Below are 12154 nucleotides of genomic sequence, written 5' to 3' on the forward strand. Positions count from 1 at the left end.
CTCGGTGAAGGACGCGCTTTGGTCCGCCCGAAACTTGCTGATCTTCCAGCTGAAAGAATTGTCCTCGACCGAGTGTTGCAGACTGGCACATTCCAAGGTCCAGGACTACGTGCTCAGGGACGCGCTCAAGCTTGGGGCAGCCGCCGCCAAGGCACAATGGGGAAAGGCCACCGTGTAAAGCGTCTCAACCGAGGCAGACCGAGGGCCGGGTAACTGCAGAATACCCTCGGCCCGCGTAACTGTGTGCCAACCTGAAAAACAACGGCACACAGTAAACTCTGACGTATGTATATAGTTTTAAGAAATGAAATGTAACGAAATGTAATGTTTTTGTAAATGAGCACGGTATTGTACTGTAAAAATGATTCTTTTTTACACTGTTTATGACTTTTGGATCTGTAATTTTGCAATGTTTTATTGGAGAGTTTTTTTTTGTGTGAATAAAGTATATTTTTGAAATAAAAATAAAAAATCTGTTCTTATCAGTTTAATATCTGATACGTCCCTTATCTGGGGACCATATATTAAATTGATTTTTGGAGCAGGGAGATGGAATAGGGGCTTGCTCCGTCCACTCCACGTATCGGCCCGGTATTGCAGTATCTCCGGGAACGGTGCACCACCCCCTTTCTGGGGACATTCTCAAACTTCAAAAACAGCTCTCGCACAAACTCACTCTGATGTGGAGGTGCCCGCTTTGCACCGGGGTGGCTGGGGCGGGCACAGTAAGAAGTCTCACATCACCGAGTTAAAGTCCAACAGGGTTTATTTGGTATCCATGATGTGGAGATGCCAGCGTTGGACTGGGGTAAACACAGTAAGGAGTCTAACAACACCAGGTTAAAGTCCAACAGGCTTATTTTGTTTGGTAGCAAACGCCACTAGCTTTCCGAGCGCTGCTCCTTCGTCAGGTGAGTGGGAGACCTGCTAACAAACAGCAACACAGGGCATCGCAAGACACAAACTCAGTTTACAGAATCATGAATAATGATTGGGACGCGAGTCTTTACAGCTAATCAAGTCTTAAAGGTACACACAATGTGACTGGAGAGAGAATTAAGCACAGGTTAAAGAGATGTGTATTGTCTCCAGACAGGACAGCCAGTCAGATTTTACAAGTTACAGATAGTGTGACATGAAGCCAAGATCCCGGTTGAGGCCGTCCTCATGTGTGCCTCAACCGGGATCTTGGCTTCATGTCACACTATCTGTCATTGTCTATTACAGATATCTACTCTTGTCTCCAGACAGGAGCTGTTTGTTTGCAGATCTCCCACTCACCCGACGAAGGAGCAGCGCTCCGAATGCTAGTGGCGTTTGCTGCCAAATAAGCCTGTTGGACTTTAACCTGGTGTTGTTAGACTCCTTACTGTGTTTACCCCAGTCCAACGCCGGCATCTCCACATCATGACTCTTTGCATCACTTAAACACTCTAAGCAAGTGAACACAATAGTCCAAAAGACAGTCTGTCTGCCCAAGCCAACTTCAAACAAAGAGCAGTTCGCAGGTCTTCATCTCCAATAATGGTGCTAATGACCTCATGGCTAATTGTTCTAACACAATGGTTTCAACAAGAGGACCTTGTTTAACGTCCCGAAACTCATATCACACGACCGAGACTTGGGCTAGCAGAATTCCTTTAAGTATACAGCCTTTGGATCTTTGGAACAGAGTTGCTGTTTAATCTCTGACAAGAACAGGACTCCAGGCAACAGAAGCGAGGTGAGGAGAGGAGGAAGTAGTTAGAATGTGCAATGCACTGTGCCTGCGAGTGTGCGGGCAGCAGTGTCAAGCGTTGCCTTTCAAAAGATAATGAATTATCTGAAGGTAAAGTATTTGTAGGGCGACTGGCACCAAGGGAGTTGCTCTTGCAGAGAGCTGGCACAGACAGGACAGGCCAAACGGCCTCCTTTGGTGCTGCAAGTATTGTATGGGCACAGTCGGTTGCTGCATTCTCACTCACGGCCTGCAAAACACGCAACTGTTTTCAAAAGCTTGTTGCAGAGCAGCGCCTTGACAGTGACGTAGATGTGAATAGGCACAACCCTCTGGTAAGTGATTGGTGGAGTACGGGGCCATCTACATAACTGTGATGCAGTGGCGGTGAAAAAGGGGAGAAAAGGCAACTTGTGTGTTGCAATGAGAAAGGCTGGGCGAAAGAAGCCAAGAGTGCAGCTGAGAGTGCTTATATGTGTAAGTGTTTGAATGGTGTCAGCCTGTTGTCAAAGAGGGAAGGCATATGACAATTGGGCGAGTCAAGAGCAGCACCGGCATCGCTTCTCGGCCTTTTGGCTAAGATCAAGTGTAGTATCTGTTCTTATCAGTTTAATATCTGATACGTCCCTTATCTGGGGACCATATATTAAATTGATTTTTGGAGCAGGGAGATGGAATAGGGGCTTGCTCCGTCCACTCCACGTATCGGCCCGGTATTGCAGTATCTCCGGGAACGGTGCACCACCCCCTTTCTGGGGACATTCTCAAACTTCAAAAACAGCTCTCGCACAAACTCACTCTGACGTGGAGGTGCCCGCTTTGCACCGGGGTGGCTGGGGCGGGCACAGTGAGAAGTCTCACATCACCAAGTTAAAGTCCAACAGGGTTTATTTGGTATCCATGATGTGGAGATGCCAGCGTTGGACTGGGGTAAACGCAGTAAGGAGTCTAACAACACCAGGTTAAAGTCCAACAGGCTTATTTTGTTTGGTAGCAAACGCCACTAGCTTTCCGAGCGCTGCTCCTTCGTCAGGTGAGTGGGAGATCTGCTAACAAACAGCAACACAGGGCATCTCAAGACACAAACTCACGGATCCTTTTGGCTAAGATCAAGTGTAGTATCTGTTCTTATCAGTTTAATCTTCTCGGCCTTTTGGCTAAGATCAAGTGTATGATCAAAGCCAAGAGCTCGGATTTCGCAAGGAGCTATCGAGTTTCGATGGGGATTGTGGATTGAAGAAGCAGGCGTCGGACGACCGGCAGACGACCGTCTGCAACACTTGAGCTCTGCTGCTACTGGTGGATCTTTATGCTGGTTTCAAGCCTCTGGCTTGGACCTAACGCCGGTACAGTAAGACTCAGTGTTTTCGAGCTATGGCTGCAGCTGCTCTGAAAGCTACAGGCCAAAGGCAGCCCAACACCATCCGGGTGAAGCCTTCGGGAGGAGGCTCACCTGTGGGCCGCGATTACCTCGTGAAGAAGGTATTGTTCGAGTGCTGCGGATTCCAAGCAGCAGACATCTACGGTGTGGCTGAGTACAGCAAGCCGCCGCACGTGGATATCAGCTTCAGAAGCCTGTCAGGATGCGTCAAGCTCCTGACAGCGGTGAAGGAGAAAGGCAAAGAGGGGCCCCTCTCTATCCTGACGGCGGAGCCCCTGTTCACCATGCCGTCCCAGCGGAACCGGGTTATCACATTCCATATGTATAACCACTACGTCCCTGCGGCTGATGTGCTGACGTTCCTCTCCCGGTACGTGGAGGTGAAGGGAGAGAGCGTGGACGTCATGGACCAGTATGGAATATGGACCTGTAAAAGGCAGGTGAGAGTCACCCTGAAGACTGACCCCAAGGGAGGCCTTCTGCACCCGCCCTCCAATTTTGCCATCGGAGGGAATCGAGGCTTCCTGTACTACACGGGCCAGCCACGACTGTGCCGCAACTGTGGCAAAACCGGCCATTTTGCCGCGAGCTGCAGCGTCACCGTCTGCAGAAACTGCCTGAAGGAGGGGCACTCGACCGACGAGTGCAAAGACAGCAAATGTTGCAACCTGTGTGGGGAGACTGGCCATGTTTACAGAGTCTGCCCCAAGCGGAAGGTCACTTACGCCCAGATCACCAGAGGCGGAGCGAGGAAGGCGAGTGCTCCTGCCGCCTCAGGGAACAAGAAGCCCACCGCAAAAGAAGCTGGCACGGAGAAAGCTTCTGAAGCAAAGGTGGAGCCCCCCAGTGCAGCAGGATGACGACACATCCACACCACCACCAGCAGAGGGCGCAGAGGACATGGAGCAGGAGAACGGAGATCCCGAGGGCCCCTGGCAGGTGGTAAAGAAAAAGAAAAGCACCCAGAAAAGGAAATCCTGCGCAGCCAGGGTCTCCAGGGACGACGTCTCCTCAGACGAGGAAAAGAAAGCGGGCAGCCGACAAAGCATCAAACGGCGCATTAGAAAAGCGGCACGAGAACCACAATGGACTCGGACCAACGACCAGAAAGCAGCCGGGGACCATCCAGCCGACGGATACAGCAGTGCGGCCGAGGCCCCCCCAAACCCCGGACAACAGGAACGAGGACACCGACGACGCCCAAGGCGGAGATCGGCCCGCAAGCCCGGCACCAACCGAGGGCCACACGACACCGACCATGTCACCCAGTCGTGGTCGGGGACCTGAGGCAGGGTCGGACTGCTACCTCAGCCCTGCAGAATTTCGTCAGCGCCACAGGAATGCAGCACCTGGAAGAGGCTGACTGAAGGACACGTAAGAACTGACAAACCTTTTAAACATTAAAATGTCTTTAAAGTTTGCATCTTTAAATGTTCGCAGTGTTAAAGATAGTCTGAGATGTGCGGCCAGCTTGTCCTACCTGGCCAAGGTCAAGGCCGACCTGCTGTTCCTGCAGGAGTGTGGAATACCACACCTCAGCAACTACAGGCGCTGGTCGAGTGTGTGGTCCCACGGACCGTCCATCTGGTCAGGTGGGAACGACTGCCGTTCATCCGGCCTAGGCATTCTGCTGCGGGGGGGCGACTTCACCGTCTCCGAAGTTAAGGAGGTGGTGGGAGGACGCCTCCTCGTAGCAGACATCACGTACAAAAACTGCCCTCTCAGGCTGATTAATGTGTATGCCCCGGCCGTCAAGACCGAGCGGCTGGCACCTTTTGAACAGCTGCCACTGCTACTCACCACCTCCAGGCCAATCATACTGGGTGGGGACTTTAACTGTATCATTGACAAGGCCGGCCGATCCAACAGGGCCGAAAGTAAACTGGACGCTACGTCCAGAGCCCTGCTGGAAACAGTCAAAGATGCCAAGCTGCTCGACGTCTTCAGCGACCAAGCAGACGGAGGGCAGCGTAGATACACGTGGTCGCGGCCAGACGGGTCTGTCCGCTCCAGGATCGACTTCATGTTTGCGTCCCGCGCGCTCACGGTCAGGTCCACCGACGTCAAGCCGGTGTTCTTCTCTGACCACTGCCTCCTGCTGGCAGACTGTCAGCTGGAGGAAAACCAGAAAGTGGGCAGGGGGTCCTGGAAGCTTAATGTAGAACTGTTGACCCCAGAGAACCTCGAGGAACTCAAGAGGGTTTACCACGGTTGGAGAACCGTGAAACTCTTCTTTGAATTATAGAAATCATAGAAACCCTACAGTGCAGAAGGAGGCCACTCAGCCCATCGAGTCTGCACCGACCACAATCCCACCCAGGCCCTACCCCCATATATTTACCCGCTAATCCTTCTAACCAACGCATCTCAGGACTCTAAGGGGCAATTTTTTTTTTTTAACCTGGCCAATCAACCTAACCCGCACATCTTTGGACTGTGGGAGGAAACCGGAGCACCCGGAGGAAACCCACGCAGACGCGAGGAGAATGTGCAAACTCCACACAGACAGTGACCTGAGCCGGGAATCGAACCCAGGACCCTGGAGCTGTGAAGCAGCAGTGCTAACCACTGTGCTACCGTGCCGCCCTAAGTCTCCATCGCTCTGGTGGGAAACCATCAAGGGCAACATCAAGGGGTTCTTTACCCGAAAAGGGGTTCAGAAGGCCAGGGAGAGACGGGGGGAAATGTCCCGACTCCAGAAAAGCATGCAGGAGCTACTCCAACTGCAGTCGATGGGGGTTGATGTCAAGGAGGACCTCCGGGAGGTGAAGAGCCAGCAAGCCTCGCTCTTTGCCTCGGAGGCCTCCAAGGTTATCTTCCGGTCCAGGGTCCGCTCCGTGGAGCAGGACGAAACGTGCTCGCGCTTCTTCTTCCAGAAGGTGCACAGAGAAACCGCAGTGATCACAAGCCTGAAGGAAGAAGATGGCTCTGTAGGGTCATCGCAGTCTGACATTCTGAGGATTTGCATATCCTTCTATGCCGGACTGTACGACCTGAAGCCAACAGACAGCACGGCCTCCCAGTCTTTCCTGTCGTCTATCACGCAAGTCTTGGACGACGGCGAGCGGGAGAGCCTGGACAGACCGGTAGCTCTGGATGAGCTGACAAAGGCAGTCGAGTCCCTTCAGAAGGGTAAAACTCCCGGTAGCGACGGCTTACCGGCTGAGTTTTACTCGGCGTTGTGGGACTTGACGGACCCGGACCTCCTGGAAGTATACGAGAGTATGCTTCTGGAAGGCAGCATGTCAGAATCCATGAGGAAAGGCATCATTACCCTCATCTACAAGCAGAAGGGGGCAAGGGAAGAAATTAGAAATTGGAGACCTATTTCACTATTGAATGTGGGTTACAAGATTCTGGCCAAGGTCATCGCCAACCGGGTCAAGTCTGCTCTGGGGTCAGTGATCCATCCTGATCAAACCTGTGCTGTACCCGGCAGGAAGATCTCTGATAGCCTCGCGCTACTCAGGGATACGATCGCCTAGGTGCAGGACAGGCAGGTGGACACCTGCCTCATCAGTCTAGACCAGGAGAAGGCGTTTGACAGAATATCGCACAGCTACATGATGGATGTGCTCTCCAAAATGGGATTTGGGGAGGGAATCTGCAATTGGATCCAACTGCTCTACACAGACATCAGTAGCGCAGTTTCAATCAATGGGTGGGAATCAGATACGTTTCAAATCAGGTCTGGAGTCAGGCAGGGCTGCCCTCTCTCCTCCGTCCTTTTTGTGTGTTGCATTGAACCCTTTGCCGAGGCCCTCAGAAGCGACCCAGGCATCAAAGGGGTTACAATCCCAGGCAGCGGAGGGACGCAAGTCAAAGCTTCCCTCTACATGGATGACGTGGCTGTTTTCTGCTCGGACCCCTCGAGCCAAAGTCAACCAGGGTAAGAGTGAGGCCATGTTCTTTGGGAACTGGCCTGACACATCCTTTGTCCCCTTCACCATTAGGGTAGACTACCTCAAGGTGCTGGGGATATGGTTCGGAGCGGCAGGGGCATGCGCCAAAAACTGGGAGGAGCGCATCGCCAAAGCCAAACAAAAATTGGGATTGTGGGAGCAACGCTCCCTCTCCATTACTGGGAAGAACCTTGTGATCCGGTGCGAGGTTCTGTCCGTGTTGTTGTACGTGGCGCAGGTGTGGCCTCTCCCCAAGTCCTGCGCAGCAGCAGTGACCCGGGCCATCTTCAAGTTCATCTGGAGATCAAAGATGGATCGTGTCCGCAGGGAGGCGATGCACAAATCTCCAGAGAACGGAGGGAAAAACGTTCCCAACGCCGCCCTCATCCTGATGGCCACCTTTGTGTGCAGCTGCATCAAGCTGTGTGTAGATCCTCGGTACAGTAACAGCAAGTGCCACTATTCTTTGAGGTTCTACCTGTCCCAAGTGTTGCGGAGGATGGGTCTGGCCACATTGCCGCGGAACGCTCCAAGTAGTTGGACCGTACCGCAGCACCTGTCCTTCGTGGAGAAATTCTTCCGGAAACACACCTTTGACCACATGGCTATCAAGCAGTGGTCAGCACGTAATGTCCTTGAAGCCCTGAGAGAAAAGGAGACGGCAGATCCTGTCGGATGGTTCCCTGAGCGGACTGTCAATGTCATTTGGCAGAATGCCTCATCACCAGAACTCACAAACAAGCACCAAGACCTGGCTTGGCTGGTGGTGAGAAGGGCACTCCCCGTCAGATCCTTTATGCACGCCCGGGGTCTCAACCTCACCGCACGCTGCCCTCGAAGCAGCTGCGGGGCTGATGAGACGGTGGCACACCTCCTTGTGGAATGTGCCTTTGCAAAGAAGGTCTGGAACGAGATGCAGTGGTATTTGTCGCGGTTCGTCCCGGGCAGCTCGGTGACGCAGGACTCTGTGCTCTACAGGCTGTTTCCGGGAACGCACACCGAAACAAATATCAACCGCTGCTGGAGGGTCATCAACTCGGTGAAGGACGCGCTTTGGTCCGCCCGAAACTTGCTGATCTTCCAGCTGAAAGAATTGTCCTCGACCGAGTGTTGCAGACTGGCACATTCCAAGGTCCAGGACTACGTGCTCAGGGACGCGCTCAAGCTTGGGGCAGCCGCCGCCAAGGCACAATGGGGAAAGGCCACCGTGTAAAGCGTCTCAACCGAGGCAGACCGAGGGCCGGGTAACTGCAGAATACCCTCGGCCCGCGTAACTGTGTGCCAACCTGAAAAACAACGGCACACAGTAAACTCTGACGTATGTATATAGTTTTAAGAAATGAAATGTAACGAAATGTAATGTTTTTGTAAATGAGCACGGTATTGTACTGTAAAAATGATTCTTTTTTACACTGTTTATGACTTTTGGATCTGTAATTTTGCAATGTTTTATTGGAGAGTTTTTTTTTGTGTGAATAAAGTATATTTTTGAAATAAAAATAAAAAATCTGTTCTTATCAGTTTAATATCTGATACGTCCCTTATCTGGGGACCATATATTAAATTGATTTTTGGAGCAGGGAGATGGAATAGGGGCTTGCTCCGTCCACTCCACGTATCGGCCCGGTATTGCAGTATCTCCGGGAACGGTGCACCACCCCCTTTCTGGGGACATTCTCAAACTTCAAAAACAGCTCTCGCACAAACTCACTCTGATGTGGAGGTGCCCGCTTTGCACCGGGGTGGCTGGGGCGGGCACAGTAAGAAGTCTCACATCACCGAGTTAAAGTCCAACAGGGTTTATTTGGTATCCATGATGTGGAGATGCCAGCGTTGGACTGGGGTAAACACAGTAAGGAGTCTAACAACACCAGGTTAAAGTCCAACAGGCTTATTTTGTTTGGTAGCAAACGCCACTAGCTTTCCGAGCGCTGCTCCTTCGTCAGGTGAGTGGGAGACCTGCTAACAAACAGCAACACAGGGCATCGCAAGACACAAACTCAGTTTACAGAATCATGAATAATGATTGGGACGCGAGTCTTTACAGCTAATCAAGTCTTAAAGGTACACACAATGTGACTGGAGAGAGAATTAAGCACAGGTTAAAGAGATGTGTATTGTCTCCAGACAGGACAGCCAGTCAGATTTTACAAGTTACAGATAGTGTGACATGAAGCCAAGATCCCGGTTGAGGCCGTCCTCATGTGTGCCTCAACCGGGATCTTGGCTTCATGTCACACTATCTGTCATTGTCTATTACAGATATCTACTCTTGTCTCCAGACAGGAGCTGTTTGTTTGCAGATCTCCCACTCACCCGACGAAGGAGCAGCGCTCCGAATGCTAGTGGCGTTTGCTGCCAAATAAGCCTGTTGGACTTTAACCTGGTGTTGTTAGACTCCTTACTGTGTTTACCCCAGTCCAACGCCGGCATCTCCACATCATGACTCTTTGCATCACTTAAACACTCTAAGCAAGTGAACACAATAGTCCAAAAGACAGTCTGTCTGCCCAAGCCAACTTCAAACAAAGAGCAGTTCGCAGGTCTTCATCTCCAATAATGGTGCTAATGACCTCATGGCTAATTGTTCTAACACAATGGTTTCAACAAGAGGACCTTGTTTAACGTCCCGAAACTCATATCACACGACCGAGACTTGGGCTAGCAGAATTCCTTTAAGTATACAGCCTTTGGATCTTTGGAACAGAGTTGCTGTTTAATCTCTGACAAGAACAGGACTCCAGGCAACAGAAGCGAGGTGAGGAGAGGAGGAAGTAGTTAGAATGTGCAATGCACTGTGCCTGCGAGTGTGCGGGCAGCAGTGTCAAGCGTTGCCTTTCAAAAGATAATGAATTATCTGAAGGTAAAGTATTTGTAGGGCGACTGGCACCAAGGGAGTTGCTCTTGCAGAGAGCTGGCACAGACAGGACAGGCCAAACGGCCTCCTTTGGTGCTGCAAGTATTGTATGGGCACAGTCGGTTGCTGCATTCTCACTCACGGCCTGCAAAACACGCAACTGTTTTCAAAAGCTTGTTGCAGAGCAGCGCCTTGACAGTGACGTAGATGTGAATAGGCACAACCCTCTGGTAAGTGATTGGTGGAGTACGGGGCCATCTACATAACTGTGATGCAGTGGCGGTGAAAAAGGGGAGAAAAGGCAACTTGTGTGTTGCAATGAGAAAGGCTGGGCGAAAGAAGCCAAGAGTGCAGCTGAGAGTGCTTATATGTGTAAGTGTTTGAATGGTGTCAGCCTGTTGTCAAAGAGGGAAGGCATATGACAATTGGGCGAGTCAAGAGCAGCACCGGCATCGCTTCTCGGCCTTTTGGCTAAGATCAAGTGTAGTATCTGTTCTTATCAGTTTAATATCTGATACGTCCCTTATCTGGGGACCATATATTAAATTGATTTTTGGAGCAGGGAGATGGAATAGGGGCTTGCTCCGTCCACTCCACGTATCGGCCCGGTATTGCAGTATCTCCGGGAACGGTGCACCACCCCCTTTCTGGGGACATTCTCAAACTTCAAAAACAGCTCTCGCACAAACTCACTCTGACGTGGAGGTGCCCGCTTTGCACCGGGGTGGCTGGGGCGGGCACAGTGAGAAGTCTCACATCACCAAGTTAAAGTCCAACAGGGTTTATTTGGTATCCATGATGTGGAGATGCCAGCGTTGGACTGGGGTAAACGCAGTAAGGAGTCTAACAACACCAGGTTAAAGTCCAACAGGCTTATTTTGTTTGGTAGCAAACGCCACTAGCTTTCCGAGCGCTGCTCCTTCGTCAGGTGAGTGGGAGATCTGCTAACAAACAGCAACACAGGGCATCTCAAGACACAAACTCACGGATCCTTTTGGCTAAGATCAAGTGTAGTATCTGTTCTTATCAGTTTAATCTTCTCGGCCTTTTGGCTAAGATCAAGTGTATGATCAAAGCCAAGAGCTCGGATTTCGCAAGGAGCTATCGAGTTTCGATGGGGATTGTGGATTGAAGAAGCAGGCGTCGGACGACCGGCAGACGACCGTCTGCAACACTTGAGCTCTGCTGCTACTGGTGGATCTTTATGCTGGTTTCAAGCCTCTGGCTTGGACCTAACGCCGGTACAGTAAGACTCAGTGTTTTCGAGCTATGGCTGCAGCTGCTCTGAAAGCTACAGGCCAAAGGCAGCCCAACACCATCCGGGTGAAGCCTTCGGGAGGAGGCTCACCTGTGGGCCGCGATTACCTCGTGAAGAAGGTATTGTTCGAGTGCTGCGGATTCCAAGCAGCAGACATCTACGGTGTGGCTGAGTACAGCAAGCCGCCGCACGTGGATATCAGCTTCAGAAGCCTGTCAGGATGCGTCAAGCTCCTGACAGCGGTGAAGGAGAAAGGCAAAGAGGGGCCCCTCTCTATCCTGACGGCGGAGCCCCTGTTCACCATGCCGTCCCAGCGGAACCGGGTTATCACATTCCATATGTATAACCACTACGTCCCTGCGGCTGATGTGCTGACGTTCCTCTCCCGGTACGTGGAGGTGAAGGGAGAGAGCGTGGACGTCATGGACCAGTATGGAATATGGACCTGTAAAAGGCAGATGAGAGTCACCCTGAAGACTGACCCCAAGGGAGGCCTTCTGCACCCGCCCTCCAATTTTGCCATCGGAGGGAATCGAGGCTTCCTGTACTACACGGGCCAGCCACGACTGTGCCGCAACTGTGGCAAAACCGGCCATTTTGCCGCGAGCTGCAGCGTCACCGTCTGCAGAAACTGCCTGAAGGAGGGGCACTCGACCGACGAGTGCAAAGACAGCAAATGTTGCAACCTGTGTGGGGAGACTGGCCATGTTTACAGAGTCTGCCCCAAGCGGAAGGTCACTTACGCCCAGATCACCAGAGGCGGAGCGAGGAAGGCGAGTGCTCCTGCCGCCTCAGGGAACAAGAAGCCCACCGCAAAAGAAGCTGGCACGGAGAAAGCTTCTGAAGCAAAGGTGGAGCCCCCCAGTGCAGCAGGATGACGACACATCCACACCACCACCAGCAGAGGGCGCAGAGGACATGGAGCAGGAGAACGGAGATCCCGAGGGCCCCTGGCAGGTGGTAAAGAAAAAGAAAAGCACCCAGAAAAGGAAATCCTGCGCAGCCAGGGTCTCCAGGGACGACGTCTCCTCAGACGAGG

General features: G+C 52.0%; 2 non-coding genes and 2 pseudogenes across 2 annotated transcripts; all 4 read left to right on the forward strand.

The window, feature by feature from the left end:
- Nucleotides 1-447: 447 nt before the first annotated feature.
- Nucleotides 448-625, forward strand: LOC144511542 (U2 spliceosomal RNA; annotated as a pseudogene).
- Nucleotides 626-2273: 1648 nt separating this feature from the next.
- On the forward strand, nt 2274-2464 carry LOC144511626 (U2 spliceosomal RNA). The gene has a single exon (XR_013500873.1). It is a non-coding gene; the product is annotated as a U2 spliceosomal RNA (small nuclear RNA).
- Nucleotides 2465-8482: 6018 nt separating this feature from the next.
- Nucleotides 8483-8660, forward strand: LOC144511543 (U2 spliceosomal RNA; annotated as a pseudogene).
- A 1648-nt stretch (nt 8661-10308) lies between these two features.
- Nucleotides 10309-10499, forward strand: LOC144511627 (U2 spliceosomal RNA). The gene has a single exon (XR_013500874.1). It is a non-coding gene; the product is annotated as a U2 spliceosomal RNA (small nuclear RNA).
- Nucleotides 10500-12154: the final 1655 nt, after the last annotated feature.

The sequence above is a fragment of the Mustelus asterias genome, chromosome 24 (genome assembly GCF_964213995.1).
Source record: "Mustelus asterias chromosome 24, sMusAst1.hap1.1, whole genome shotgun sequence".
Lineage (NCBI taxonomy): Eukaryota > Metazoa > Chordata > Chondrichthyes > Carcharhiniformes > Triakidae > Mustelus > Mustelus asterias.